The 14,720-nt window shown below is 38.7% G+C and overlaps 1 protein-coding gene across 2 annotated transcripts in view; it reads left to right on the top strand.

The window, feature by feature from the left end:
- Positions 1-14,720, top strand: part of LOC5576808 (mucin-17) — a 294,664-nt gene that overhangs the window by 265,944 nt on the left and 14,000 nt on the right. The gene's annotated exons all lie outside the window — the stretch shown is intronic.

The following is a 14,720-nucleotide window of genomic DNA, read 5'->3' as shown; positions in this document are numbered from 1 at the left end:
TTCAAACAAGACCTCCTTGTCTTAGTCTGATTTTTTAAATGAAAAGTAAAAATAAATAGTAAACCGTCTAAGAAATCCACCACTCCATTATATAAAACTTCAAGTAGTCGATGCACGGCCCCTTGCCATTAGATGTAGTTGAGTACTGCTGAAAAACATATGACAATAACAAATTTCCAATATCTTTGAAATTTCAAGGTAGGAATCTCTAAAAAAAATTGGGTTTAAAAGTATATCACTTAAACTTTTTTTGGTTTTATAATCTACAATTCATAAGATTTTGACAAGAAAGTCTCTTTTCAAACATGTTTATTTCTTTTCAAAGATTTCGAAAGCAAATGATCATTTTAGATGAGACTCGAATATTTCTCCGGGGTGCTAAATGCACAACTCCACAAGGATTAAGAGTTCAAATCCCACAAAAAAAAAAAACTCAAAGATTTTTCTTTCGTGAGTTCATTCATCAATCATGCAACTCAGCAGTCAAAAAATCATGGTTGAGTTAGCTCATTTGTGTACTCATTGCCTCGTATTTCAACAGTTCACTCGCATATGGCAATGAAGTTCTCAGTTAATATTTACGAAAGTGTTTATAACAACAATAAGCTGAGAAAAGAGACTGTGTCAGTTAGAACTTAGTTCCAAAAAAAAGTAAGAAAAAGAAAATGCTCGATTTCGGTAGTATACATATTTTGCATGACAACTGCCCTTCAATACGGGATCAAACAAAAAACGCGGCTTGGCAGCTCGGTTAACTTGCTCACCATCAAGAAAAGGTTTCATTTATTGCGTTATTATTGTTTTCCCACCGCAAACACTCAACCGGGTTCATGCCGTTCGGTCTTGATTTGCAAAATCAAGTTGTCTTTGTCATTTCGCGTTCATTTAAATGGCGGCGTACAGCTGCAAACCAGCAAAATGAGTCACATTTTAACTGCCAATTTATGGTGCGTTGCCTGGCATTCAGTCAGCCCCAGGAATCGCCATCCACAGTTTAATCTCTTTCGGTGGGGTTTCATATCTTGGCACATATTTTATTCGCTTTCATATTCGATCGGAGCGCCGAGAGGTTCTCGATGACCATCAACGCCCGTTTGTCCACAGCAAGCTGGCAAGCTGTACTTATCACAGCAAAAATAAATTAATATCGGCCGACGGAATAAGTGAACTCGATCATATTCATTTTATAACAATATTCCGCTCAAAATGGAATTGGATTCACTTTCATATAGTGTGCCAAGAAACTTAGTACACGGAAAAAAATCCGTTGCCGGAATCATGAACAAAAAGTCATGAAATCATAAAATTTTATGTTTCATGATATCATGACTACAAGTCATGAAACCATGACTATTAATCAAGAATTTGTGTGCTCAGGGCGTTACATAAATCCAACTGTCACTTTTTTCATTTAAGTCAACACGTATTTTGCGATCGGTAGTGTTTTTTTAAGTGAAATTATGAATAAGTTTTGTTTACGGAAGAAGTTAATTTGAATACCATGCTCGTCGGAACTTTGCCATCTTATCGATGACATTACCGATAACCCAATTAAACTGCCGGTGCTATTAGATGTGCGAAAATGTACTTGCCAGCTTTCACACGGATTATTCTATACCAGGCAATGATTGACGAAGGTTTTTCTTGACAAATTCGTCGGCGATTTTCAATGTTCGGATGTGATGCATTCTCCACATCTTACAATAGAGCAGCTCACACAAAACTTCGGCAGTCGGCTGATCTTTACCACTCTACACGCCTGCAGAGTCGTTCAGGATTTTTCCATCGCCAATACAATCCAGCAGCATTTTGCAGCCCAAGGACGATGTGCCAATTCATTGATGTTTGAACTGACATTTTGCGTGCAAACCTAACCACCGGATGTTCGCGTTCCTGCCCAAGATGTGGCACTTGTTGACTCTTCTCACAGTTTATTCCGAAACTACCGGCACAAAATACATCTTCATGTTATTTGTTTACCTATGACAAATATACTGGGATCATAATTGACATTTGTATGTTTTCATGAAATTAGTTCATGATTTCATGATCCTGCTTCATGATTTCATGACTCAAATTTCCACTTTTCATCGCCAAAACTGGAATCATAAATGACAGGTATCTAAATCCATGAATAGTGTTCATGTTTTCATGAATTTTATTCATGGTTCCAGTATAATTAATTTATGATTTGATGATTTGGATTTACACTTTGGAAACGTAACGTACAGCTGGCGTTACGGTAAAAAGATTCATGATTTCATGAATTTTGGTCATGGTGTATTTTCATAACATGAAAATACATTTTCCTCCCAAAATCATGACCTTTTCTGCTTGTTTTGAGTGCCGCATTTTTACCCGTGTAGTAACACAAAACTAGTAGTAATTTGAACTCACTTTGAACCATCAGTTTGAAGAGGTGACCAAGAGGTATCGGATGCGGCCATTATTTGCCAAACTGAGGTTCAAATCGCACTCAAACTTATATATCTTTTTTGATAATTTTTCAAACCTATTCTATCGATTGCTAGGCCCAGATTTTCAGCAGTCACTGGCTATTTTTGTACGTTCAAAACATTAAATTGTACACTATATCCGTGACGATATTGATAAACATCTAAAATAACGTGATATTACAATTTATTTTTTGCTGTGTACAAAACGGGGCAGTGCATTGTTGGTGACGATCAAGGTGTTGGACCGTGGTTTTAGCAACTGGCTATCTGCTTCTGAAGCTGATTTATGACAGGATCGAACCACAAATCTGAACCGTTTCGATCGGACCAAACTGATTCTATGAAGGTCCCCTTAGTCTAGCTCATTGGATTCATGTGGGTGTCTATGAATTGAGTGGATGATTGAGCGATAATTTGCACGAGATTAAGATTTAACTCGCTAGGTTTGGCTGGGATTATATTAGTGGTTATGGAAGGGTTTCCGTGGCAGATAAACGGACGTGCCTCCAGCGATCAATGTACGACAGTTTAGCACATTAATATATCCTCGCTTGCTCTTTTGATCATAAAATATCGAATGATGACTCATAAGGTTTAAATAGACGTAATTGTTCTTGAATACGAGTTGTGTTACAAGTTAGACAGGTTTTCAGAAAAAAATCTTATTAATTCTGCACTCTAACCTGAGATTAATATTTTTTAGGGGCTCCAGGATCCCAGGATCGTTTCGGATTGGAAATTTCCTTGGCTTCCCTGGACATAGGGTATCATCGTACCTGCCACACGATATCCGAATGCAAAAATGGCGACTTTGGAAAAGAAAGCTCTCAGCTAACAACTGTGGATGTGCTCATGAGACTTTTTCCTTGAATTCTTTTTCAAATAGTTTCAATTATTATCTACAAACTCCAAAATGTGTTAAATATTCAAGGCCATTTCATCAGAGAAGTATAGTAGAAAAACTCGTAACAATTTTTTTTTCTATCTTTATTAACGAGATTTTTAACCCTGGGCTCGGGACCAACGGCTTTACTTCCCTTCCGAAGGAAGTCGTCACTGATTTTTTTAGTGACTATCTCGGGGATGGGATTCGATCTCAGGTCCTCGGCGTGAGAGGCGTGTGTTCTAACCACTACACCAGGTCCGTCCCCACTCGTAACAATAATAGTAGAATAGTATAATATAATGTGGATAAATTGAAAAAAAAAAATGAATAAAATAAAACCTTGGCTGGGATGCTACTCACGATTTTCTTTATTGAGCCTCTAATCGGGAACCTTTCAAAAGGATTACTATCACTTGTATACTCCCTATACTGCAAATGATGATCTCCACAATTTCGAATTTAAGGAAAAAATATCCTTTGCCTTATAATGGGGTTCAGATTTATGGACATTATAGAGGTATTCACAAAATTTCTGTGGAGGGCATTTTGTATTTTTTTCCTAGATGATAGGGCACGGGAAATCTGCGCTGAAATTTCTTTGGAGATTCCATCAAGAATCCTTCGAAATACCGTTTCAGACATTTTTCAAGAAAACCCCAAGTTCTCCAGAAATGTATCTATTGATTTCCCGAGGATTTTGTCCAACATTCCCGTTGAAAGCTTCTTCAAGAATTTAAATTCTTAAAAAAAATTCAAGGTAATTTTTAGATTTGTTTTAAGAATATTTAGAAAAAAAATGCGAGGAATTTCTAAAGAAAATCCTTGTGTGAGTTCTAAATATGCCTTGATAAAATCCTAATTAGCTTCGCCGGAAAAACATGTTCAGACATTATCTGCCAAAGCTCATTTCTTTTCACTGAGTCGTACGCCACCTTGAAATCAATAAACAGATGGTGAGTCTGCAAGAAATACTCCGGGAATTTATCTAGGATCATTCGCAAGCTAAACATCCGGTCCATTGTCGAACGGCCCTCACGAAAACCAACTTGGTATTCGCCGACGAAGCACTCCTCGAGCGGTCTCAGTCTATTAGACAGTATGCGCGACAGAATTTTGTACGCCGAATTCAGAAGGGGAAATCCCCTGTAATTGGCTCACTCCAGTATGTGCCCTTTCTTGTAGATTGGGCGTATGACGCCATTCAACCAGCCGGTGGGCAATTATTCGTCCTCCCATATCTTCAGAAGTACTCGGTGGATCGACTGATAAAGCTGCTCACTTCCGTGCTTAAGAAGTTCGACCAGGATCTCGTCCTTCCCAGCAGCCTTACAGTTCTTCAGCTCGCTGATATCCTATTTAACCTCTCCTATGGTCGGTGGGTTCACAGCTTAATCGTCATCATCAATGTTCATCATGTTCCTCGCTACATTTCCATTTTCACCGTTCAACAATTGCTGAAAGTGCTCTTTCCACCTGGCAGCCACCGCCGTTTTATCGGTCAGTAAATTCCCTTCTCGATCATTGCACATGGCGGGCACTGATACGGTATTGTGCCTGCACCATTGATCGTTGCATAGAATCTCTGCATGTCATTCCGGTTCATGCTTTCTTGAGCTTCAGCTTCCACACTTTCTTCGTGCTGCCTTTTCTTTGTGCGGTAGATTCGCTTTTCTTCGGCTTTCGCTGCCCTGTATCGCTCTCTGTTCTGACGGGTACCGGCCACAAGCATATTGCTTCTGGCGACATTCTCCGTGTCTGTCACTCTCTGGCACTCTTCATCGAACCAGTCGTTTCTACTTCGTCGTTGACCAGTGCCAATAATTTCCCGCGCCGTTGTTGTCACAGCTTGGTGGATAGGGTCCCACGGGCTGTCGACATCTCCAGCAACGTTGATTCTTCCCAGCTGCTAGTCTAGTTGCTGGCGGTACTGTGCAGCTACCCCATCAATCGACAAGTGTTGTATGTTGAAGCGCAGCGTTCTGTTTGTTCTGGAACTCGTGACGCTGAATAACCGCGTCCGAGTTTTAGCTACAATGAAATAATGATCCGATATAGTCAATATAAGGGCCTCGGAAGGTCCTGACATCTATGACATCTGAGCAACAGCACGTGGTCTATTTGGGAGCAGGCATCGCCACTCGGGTGTCGCCAGTTGTGTTTGCGGATATTTTTTCGTGCGAAGTAGGTACGGCTGATTGTCATCCCTCTAGCAGCAGCGAAGTTTACTAGCCGCAGGCCGTTATCATTGGTAACGGAATAGAGGCTTTTATTGACATTGACATTGACGGGTCGGAAGAAATCTTTTTTCCCGATCTGCGAAGTTGCGTCGTCGATGACTATCTTGACGTCTTGTTTTGGGAACTCTCCGTAGGCCATATCCAGGCTCTCATAGAACTCATCCTTCATGTCATCGGGCTTATCGTTCGTTGGCGCATATATGCTGGTTAGGCTGTAGTTGATGAACTTGCCCTTATTTCTTAACAAACAGATTCGGTCGCTTACCGGTTTCCACCGAATAATTCGCTTCATCTGCTTCCCAATCACTATGAAGCCAACTCCACGTTATGCTCTGTCGCCACCGCTGTAGTAGATGTGGTACCTGAATGTAGTGTTGGCGATGGGGTCCACCGCTCGGAATTCACGTTCTCCGATTCTCGGCCAGCGTATTTCCTGGATAGCTGCCACGTTCACGCTGATAATCCGCAGTTTACGAGCCAGGAACCCAACTTTCCAATCGTTGTCCTTTATTCGTTGCCAGGTCTGTTTCCGTTTACTCTACTTTAGCCTTTCTTGGTTTGTGAAGAGTTTTCGATAGGCCACCAAACCAGGATTGCACGACATCGTGCTAGAGGGGCTGCCTCCTCGGTGCTGACACGATACAGCATTGTCCGTTTGTTCTTTACATAATGACCACGGTCATAGCCATTGCGCAATCATCCACCTTTATCAGGGCTTTGGACCTGTAGCTCCGGTTCTCAATAGTTTCAAGTTCATTCGGACATTCTACTATGGTGAGCCGTCATGCGCTAGCGTGGTTATCGAATCATATATGAGTTTGATTATAGTTTAAAGTTTTCTCTCTTGAGTTCAGGTTTTTTTTATCAATAGGGGTACCACTATTTTCTTGAAAGTAAATCAAACATTCTAAAAATTATTTCAGTCTTTTGGAGTATATCCTTTAAATTGAACTTTGATCACTGGTTACGCTTGTGGATTTGAATGCCTATATTCAAAAGAGTTCACGAATAATCTTAAATCATTGGTAAATAAAAACTTGGTAGAACATTAGAATCTGAGATAATTTCCGCATGAATGAAAATTATATGGAATTCACTGAAGGATTTCACGTAAGAACTCTCGAAACTATTTTGAAGGCTTTTCTGAGGGAAACTCTTTAAAAAAATTCTTTGAACAAATCTTGCGGAACGGCTGATAATAACTGAACAAGCAGAATCCCAACAGAGGAATCGCTGGACGAATTCCTGAAGGACTTTGAAGAGCTATCGCTGGGGGAATTTTAAATGTTTTCTTCAACGGATTTTCCATTGTCATTCCCGAAAAAGCTGGAAATAATTTTATGTAGGAGTTCTATAGTCTTTTTCGTAAAATCACAAAAATTTCTTTGACGATATTTTTGAAAAATAATATATTTGTTAATTTATATGAGTACTACTGAAATCAAGTTAAATATCCCCAAAGATTTTTGTAACAGTTGGTAAGGAATTCTTAGATGAATCTCTGGTGGAATCACTGAAAGAATCACTGTAGGAACACGTGGAATTCTAAATGTATTTAAAAAGATAAACCTAAGAAAGCTCTTGTTTTGCTCCTTGGAAGAACTCTTGCAATGATCTCTCTAGAATGATTTTGCTTGATAATGTCTAAGCGAATCCACCTAAGTAGGAAAGGGAGCCCAGGAAGAATGACTGAATCCAGGTTCTGCATGAACTTCCGGATTACATATTGAATGATTAAATAGAAAAATTACTGGATAAATCCCAATAATGAATTGCTGAAATATTATCTAAATGAATGTCCTGTGGGATGTCTGAAAAAAAGCTCCCAATTAATATTTGAAGGAAACCCTGTATTGAAGCTTTGTAGAGTTTCCTCGCAAAACCTATGGAGGAACTCCTAGAACAATATCTTGAGTATTTCTTAGAGTAGTCTCTTGGATAAATCATTGTAGACATCTTTCAAAGAATTCTTTTGAGTGTATTTAAATAAAGTAATATAAAAACCTCAGAAATCTAACAAAACGGCCGCCAAATACATTTTATATGGATAATGTCGGTCCGCCAAGAAACATCGGAATGTCTTCAAAACTAGATCACCAATGATTTATATCGACACGGATTCTTAAACTAGAAGAGTTTTTTGAGGTCTTGTGAAAAAATGGTGCAAAAATATTGAGAATCAAAAAAGTTATCGCTATTTGAATATTTTTTTAGTGGTAAAAAATAAAGCTGTCGGTGGAAGGGTTAAATGCTTGAATACAACCATGAGTAATATACGTATTAATATTTGTATTCAACCAGTGGTGATTTTCTTTGCAGAATCCTTAGAGGCACTCATAGTGGAACACCTGGACGAATTATTTTGTATATATTTGAGAAACACTTGTTGATTTTCGAGGATTTCCTAGAGAAACATGATAAAGAATTTCTGTATGAATCTCTGAAGCCTTTTCTAAGGAATTTTATCCAAGAAATCTTAGATGTTTTTGTATGTATTGGATTACCTGAAGAAATCCTCAAAAAAAAAAAAAAGATGCTCGGAAGAATCAGCGAAAGTTTTATTTATTAATTTCTAGAGCTATGATATCTTAACATAATCCAGTAGTTACATACCGTTATGCAGTTCGATTTAAATCTTCGGTCCTAATGCATTATGTTCAGCAGACTTTTTCCAATAAAGACTGGTCTATATCGATCATTTGACCAATTAAGCTGAAAATTAAAATAAAAGGTCTCTTTTCGATATATTGAGCTGTAAAATACAATCCTAAGTAATTGTTGAATGTCAAATAATGTGTTCTCACGAAGCAGAAGCTCACTGACACTGAAACTCATCATACATCAAAGCTATCGTCTCGCAGACCCTAAATCAATTAGTCGTGAATGCATCCTATTGATAGGCCCTAGATTGAAAATCGTGACACTCGAATAACCGTTAAACTTCACCGACAATCCTTTACCACGCCGATCACGGACGGTATGCCACAACAATCTTCCACATTATGCTCAATATGGGGGTACCTTCATACGCGGTGGCGACGATACACCAAGACCAACCCCCCGGAATGCTTCCCCCCAGACATGTGTGGCTTCCAACTGTGAAAGACAGGAGTTCAGATCAAGGCCCCCCGAGGGCACTCCGTATTAGCATGATACCGTTTTTCGAAGCAGCGCAACATAATCGTCGTCAATCGACACTTAGCCTTCAAATAGTTTCGTGCACGCCCCAATCCGCCAAGCTTGCCACCCTCCGCAATTAGATTAAACTGCAGGGCCCAGCCATCGGCAATCGTGCCCGTTAATCGCGCCGTCATTGTCCACCTTCGCCAGAGTTACCTCGGAACGGAACGTGTAACTGTCAATCGAAACGCACCACACCTGGATTGGCGAAAAAAAGAAACTGGACCAAAGCCGTTCACGGTGTGTCTGAAAGCGTTATTAATGAAAAATTTACCATCTGCATCCACTATTCGAAAAATATGGTATCTTGGCATTCTCTCCAGGGATGTTCAAATGTTTCGTCGAGGGAGTGATTCGGAAATTTGGGGCTCTAATTACCGTACAATGCATACACATTCAACATTCAAAAGATGTGACTTTCCTGAGATTTTTTCATGCATCATACAATTTATTTTAAATTTTGATACTAAAGAATCTGTCAACAAAATATCTTTAAATTTATAAATAAGATGCCGAGATATCACATCTTTTGAATTTCGAATGTGGGCTTCGTAGCTGTGCGGCTAGTGTCACCAAGACATTTAGCCGCATCATGCTAAAAAGTGTGGGTTCGATTCCCGCCTCAGGCCCAAAATACTTTTCGAGAGGAATGTCTTCCGACTTTGCCACTGGGCGTTGCATGTTTGTCCGTTGTCTAGTGTGGTGCTTCTTACAAATAGAGCGCAAGCATTAATGTATTGGTGTATTATAATAAAATGTGAACCAATCATCGCTGTTTATAGTTAAAAAAAAAACATATGGAAATCGTTCTAAATCATCAAATTATTGTATATTTCATTAATAAAAAATAAAACATTTCAAATTCAAGCAGAGGATTCTAGGATTCCATATTTTTCGAATGGTCACTTTTTCAGACAATAAAGGGTTTAGACACACCGAGCGTTCATTTCGTAATCAACAAAACGCACGGTCCTAGAGCAGTTTTTTGGCAATGCGCCTTTCCCTTTGCCCAAAATGAGCGTGGACAGTTTTGCGCACTAACGAATAGACGTATGCGTAGCACACCTGAATGGTGATTTAATGGCAGGTTAAAAGGTAGCTAAGCGTGTGCCTGCGTCGGAATTGTACCGAGGTGTTTCCGAAGGTTGCGTCACCCTATCATTTTGTGGACCTAGGTAGTCAGGGTCTCTTGCTGATTGGACTGGTGGTTATGGTTCTTAGATTGAAACCACGAGACAAGGTCGATGCCAACCGTGCTGGAACCATACATAACAAAGGAGATTTTTGTAGCTTTTTTGGGAGTGGAACCGAATGACTTTGATCCATAAGTTTTTGTTGTTGTGTCTTTTGACTTGATTTATATGTTACGACACGAGTTGCTCTGTTCAGGATTGATTTCTACAAAAGTTGCTGATCGATATTTTTTCCAAAAGACCCTAGTTACTACAGGGAGCTCAAATAGTCGTAGCGGTGAACGCGCAGCTTTTTAGTAAGGCCAAGCTGAAGGGCGACTCAACCAGTCGAGGATCTTTTCTTAAAGGAAACCTTCTCTACTACCCTGAGCATAGACTATCTTCGTACCTGCCACACGATATACGAATTCAAAAATTGTCAATTAGCAATGAAAGCTCTCAGAGCTTAAAAGAATATTTAGCTGAGTAGCAGGTTTTGACCCAGTTGGGACGTAACACCATAAAGTAGAGTTTTTGGGCATTATTTTGTTTATCCCCAACGGTAAATACACAGCTATTCAGCAATACGATTCTGAGGTTGTGTAGGCTTTAGCCTTATTGGTCGAAGATCTTTTCGGGTTGGAAATTTTGTTTTCCTAGAATACAGAGTATCTTTGTGTCTGCCAAGCGATATACGATTTGAAAAAAGGTTATCAGTCAGTTTTTAGATATGAAATTGAAATCTTAGGCCCTATCCTAGTTGTGCGAATATATTGTCTATTATCGTTATTATGCAAATTTAATTTCAAGCATTTTTATCCTACAGAGAAAGTGTTTATCTACATTTTGGTACATAAAAAAAAAACTTGGCGTCACGTCCCGAAACGGACACCGGCTGTTTTTTCGGACCCTTTAAAAATGCAGTTGATATTCTCTGACATAGAAGTCGATGACGGTTTTGGGCCCTTTGCGTATTATGGAGCCCCTGCAGAAAAGATCATAAAATTAACGCTCAAGGCAATTCCTATAAAAAAACACCGGATGAATTTCTTTTACGTTGTTAAGCGAAGTATGCACTTCAACAGAACAGTAATCGCCTATCTCGATGCGTGGAAAATTTTTTGCAAGAAATGGTCAAGAAAAGCATTTTTCTTTGATCGCAGTACGCAGTTGAAAAGAAATGTCATTTCAAATGGAGCTCACTGTAGAAAATTTCTTGACCATTTCTTCCACAGAAATTTTTACTTTTCTTGGGCGGAACAGCATACTTAGCTTTAGGCAACAATTTCAGGCAAAAATATGGTTGGTTGGTTGGTTTGACTTTATTAACGAGATTTTTAGCCCTGGGCTAGTTCATCTCGGGACCAACGGCTTTACTTCCCTTCCGAAGGAAGTCGTCACTATAACTTTTTACGTCACAAGTGACTATGTCGGGGATGGGATTCGATCCCAGGTCCTCGGCGTGAGGCAAAAATATGGACTGAGGCAGTAGCGTAGCCAGGGGGGTGCGGTAGGTGCGGTCCGCAACGGGCCCCGGGTTCCTAGGGGCCCCAAAATCGTGATGAATATTTCCTATAGCAGTAGAAATTCAGTTTTTAACAAACTAATATGTGTACAAATAGGAAAAATCAAGTTTAGAGGGGCCCCTGTAGCATTCAGTTATATTGATAAAAAGCGTTTATTTTAACCATATGGAACAGCACTTTTCAACAGAACATCGTGTTTTTTTTTATTCAATAATACATCATTCTGAATCTTTAAAAAAATTACGTCAAAATTCTATCACGTTTTTCAGGCATGAGGTCTCTAGATTTATATTTCAAGATACTTAGCCGCTACCAGCCCTGTTGACTAGTCACATGTCAATTGTATGTTAGCCTAGCGACGCACTTTCCTATTTTAATGGGTCCCCGAAATCAACACCGCAAAGGGCCTCGAAAATCCTAGCTACGCCACTGGACTGAGCTGCATAAGTACATATATTTGAACAGGTTTTATTCATGAAACCACACAAGAGGGTCCTTAATTAGCAATTCCAGGTGGATCTATAATAAGCACATTCGCAGCAAGCCGGATAACATGGGAATCAAATGAGGATCCATAATAGAAAACGTTCAATTTGTAAAAATTCCTATTATGCACACAGACGATTCCAATTTTTGAACAAGAATATCAGGTGAAATCTGACAGAAGATGATACAAAGTTCTGTTAAAAACTTGGGAAAATGTACCAATTCCTATTTCTATTTCTATTAATTTTCTAAGAAACTTCGAAGGATTCACCCAGGAATCTAGCGAAGATTTGTCCAGCAATTCGTCAAGATTTCTACAAGAAATTTGCCAAAGTTTTGAAAAGGAGTTTGATGAACATTTGCCGCAAAATCCAGTAAAGCTCCTATTCCGAATCGATGAAGAATTTCTTGTGAATTTTGATACATATGCCAATGCCTAAGATAGATTTCGCGTAGAATCACAAGGAATATTATTTCTAGAATAGATATTCTAGATTATTTCTTGTTTGACTTTTGCTTGATATATGCTAAGGAATATGCAATCTTTAGAGCTTAGACTCTTGTCCTTCTGCTTAGAAATTATCGTTGGATTACTTAACCTATTCCTACTTGATTTCACCAGCAATTTACAGGCCATGGTCAATTTAATAAAAAATTCGAAGAATTCTCGTATCAATCATTTTAGGAAATATTTCAGGAGTTATCCGAAAATTTTTGCGTGGAAATAATGAAACTTTTCTACGAGTAAAAATACCTAGATTATTTCTTTAAAAAATTATGAAATATTTCCCTTAGAATTCATGAAAGATTTCACTAGAACTGTGCTCAGTGCTTATCAAAGATTTCGCTATACTTGTGCTCAGAAATCCATTAAAATTGTCTAGGACTATGAAACAAATTTACTTGAGGCCTCGAAATGTTTACAGTTGGACTCGTTACAATTATAGTCAGTGTAAGCGCCGTAGCACAGCTGCCTACACCTTTAATGTAGTATAGTAATTTCTCGATTTCATCACGGTTTGTTTTAAAATCGCTTCATAATATCACTCTCGATTTTAGCACGGTTTTCGGTTCGATTTTATCACGTCACAATAGGTTTAGTAAGTTCATTCATTTTACATTGAAAGCTAGCCCTAAACAACCAACATATATCTATTTGATCCATGTCTTACGTGCTTCATTACATTCGCTCTATTTCTGCAACACAAAGCTCATATTTGGGGCCCAGATAGCCGTAGCGGTAAACGCGCAGCTATTCAGCAAGACCAAGCTGAGGGTCGTGGGTTCGAATCCCACCGGTCGAGGATCTTTTCGGGTTGGAAATTTTCTCGACTTCCCAGGGCATAGAGTATCTTCGTACCTGCCACACGATATACGAATGCAAAAATGGTCATTGGCATAGTAAGCTCTCAGTTAATAACTGTGGAAGTGCTCATAAGAACACTAAGCTGAGAAGCAGGCTCTGTCCCAGTGGGGACGTAACGCCAGAAAGAAGAAAGCTCATATTTTGATGAAAATTGTATAGCAGGAAATACATTTCCATTATATCATTCTTTGGAATATCACGCCAACATTTTTTGGAACCGTGATATAATCGAGAAATTACTGTACTATTGGTGTTGCTTGAGTGAATATCATTTACTTGGTCGCTTGTGCTAAACTAATAATAAATAAGAAATCAATGTTGATTTGACATTCATTATGTTTCATAATCAATAACACAAAATATCAAGTTAACCTAGCTGGTATTGTAGGTTGAGTTTGGACTATACAAGAATTTTTTTTTTAATTTCTAACGACCCCTTACTTCCTATAAAAAAATTCTGGCTACGTCACTGCGTAATACAAATTAAATAACAAAAGAAAATATTAGTTAACGCTTTACGCGTGGTAAAGATGGATAAATAATGAGTGTAATTATGAAGAAAATAAAATCCTCGTGCTCATGTTGGATTCGAATCCACGACTTTTGTATGCTAGACGAGTGCTTTACCAACTAAACTACCGAGCCACTTGCAAGTTTTGAATCCAAATGGGTTGTATATGTGTTATAAGAAAGGTCTACGTATACTGTTGAGAATTGAATTCTAAACTTGTAACCTTTCGAATTGATGGGTCATCAAATGGCTCGGTAGGTTAGTTGGTCAAGCTCTCGTCTAGAATCGTGGGTTCTAATCCCACTTGAGCATGTGGATTTTTAATTATTTATCCATGTTTACCACGCCATATGAGTAAATTATTTAGAAACCATGGGGATTGCATTACCGAAAAGCTCAATTATTTGCCAATATAAAAAAGAAAGTATGATTGTTTCCCTGTAATTCGATTATCCGGTAGATTCGATTATCCGGAGTGACAAAAAAATGATACCCAGGATAATCGAGTCCGACCTTTATTGCTTATATGACAGCCTGATGATGGTAGAAAAAGGTGCCGCCAAATGCTCGCGTCGCTTGCTCTTGCGTGGGCGAATGATGTACACTTGTTTGGGGTACAATGCAATTATCGAATTAAATCCCGAATCCGATTAGGCGTGATTATATCATGGATTGCATCACCAATCACTGGTGACTCCCAGATCTTTACCTTATCCCACTAACCCAAAATAAATATATTTATGAAGCACATTTTCAGAAGATTTTCAGAAAAAAATCAACCGTCAATTAAAAATAAAAAAACTGATATTTTTAATACTGTTCGCTAGCTCCTCTATGTATATTGGAATATTTTTTCTTATCTTAGTTAATTCAATTACAATCACTTTTCTGCATTGCATT

The sequence above is a fragment of the Aedes aegypti genome, chromosome 3 (genome assembly GCF_002204515.2).
Source record: "Aedes aegypti strain LVP_AGWG chromosome 3, AaegL5.0 Primary Assembly, whole genome shotgun sequence".
Lineage (NCBI taxonomy): Eukaryota > Metazoa > Arthropoda > Insecta > Diptera > Culicidae > Aedes > Aedes aegypti.
Note: the sequence above shows the minus strand (reverse complement) of the source record. Positions and strands in the feature narration are given on the sequence as shown.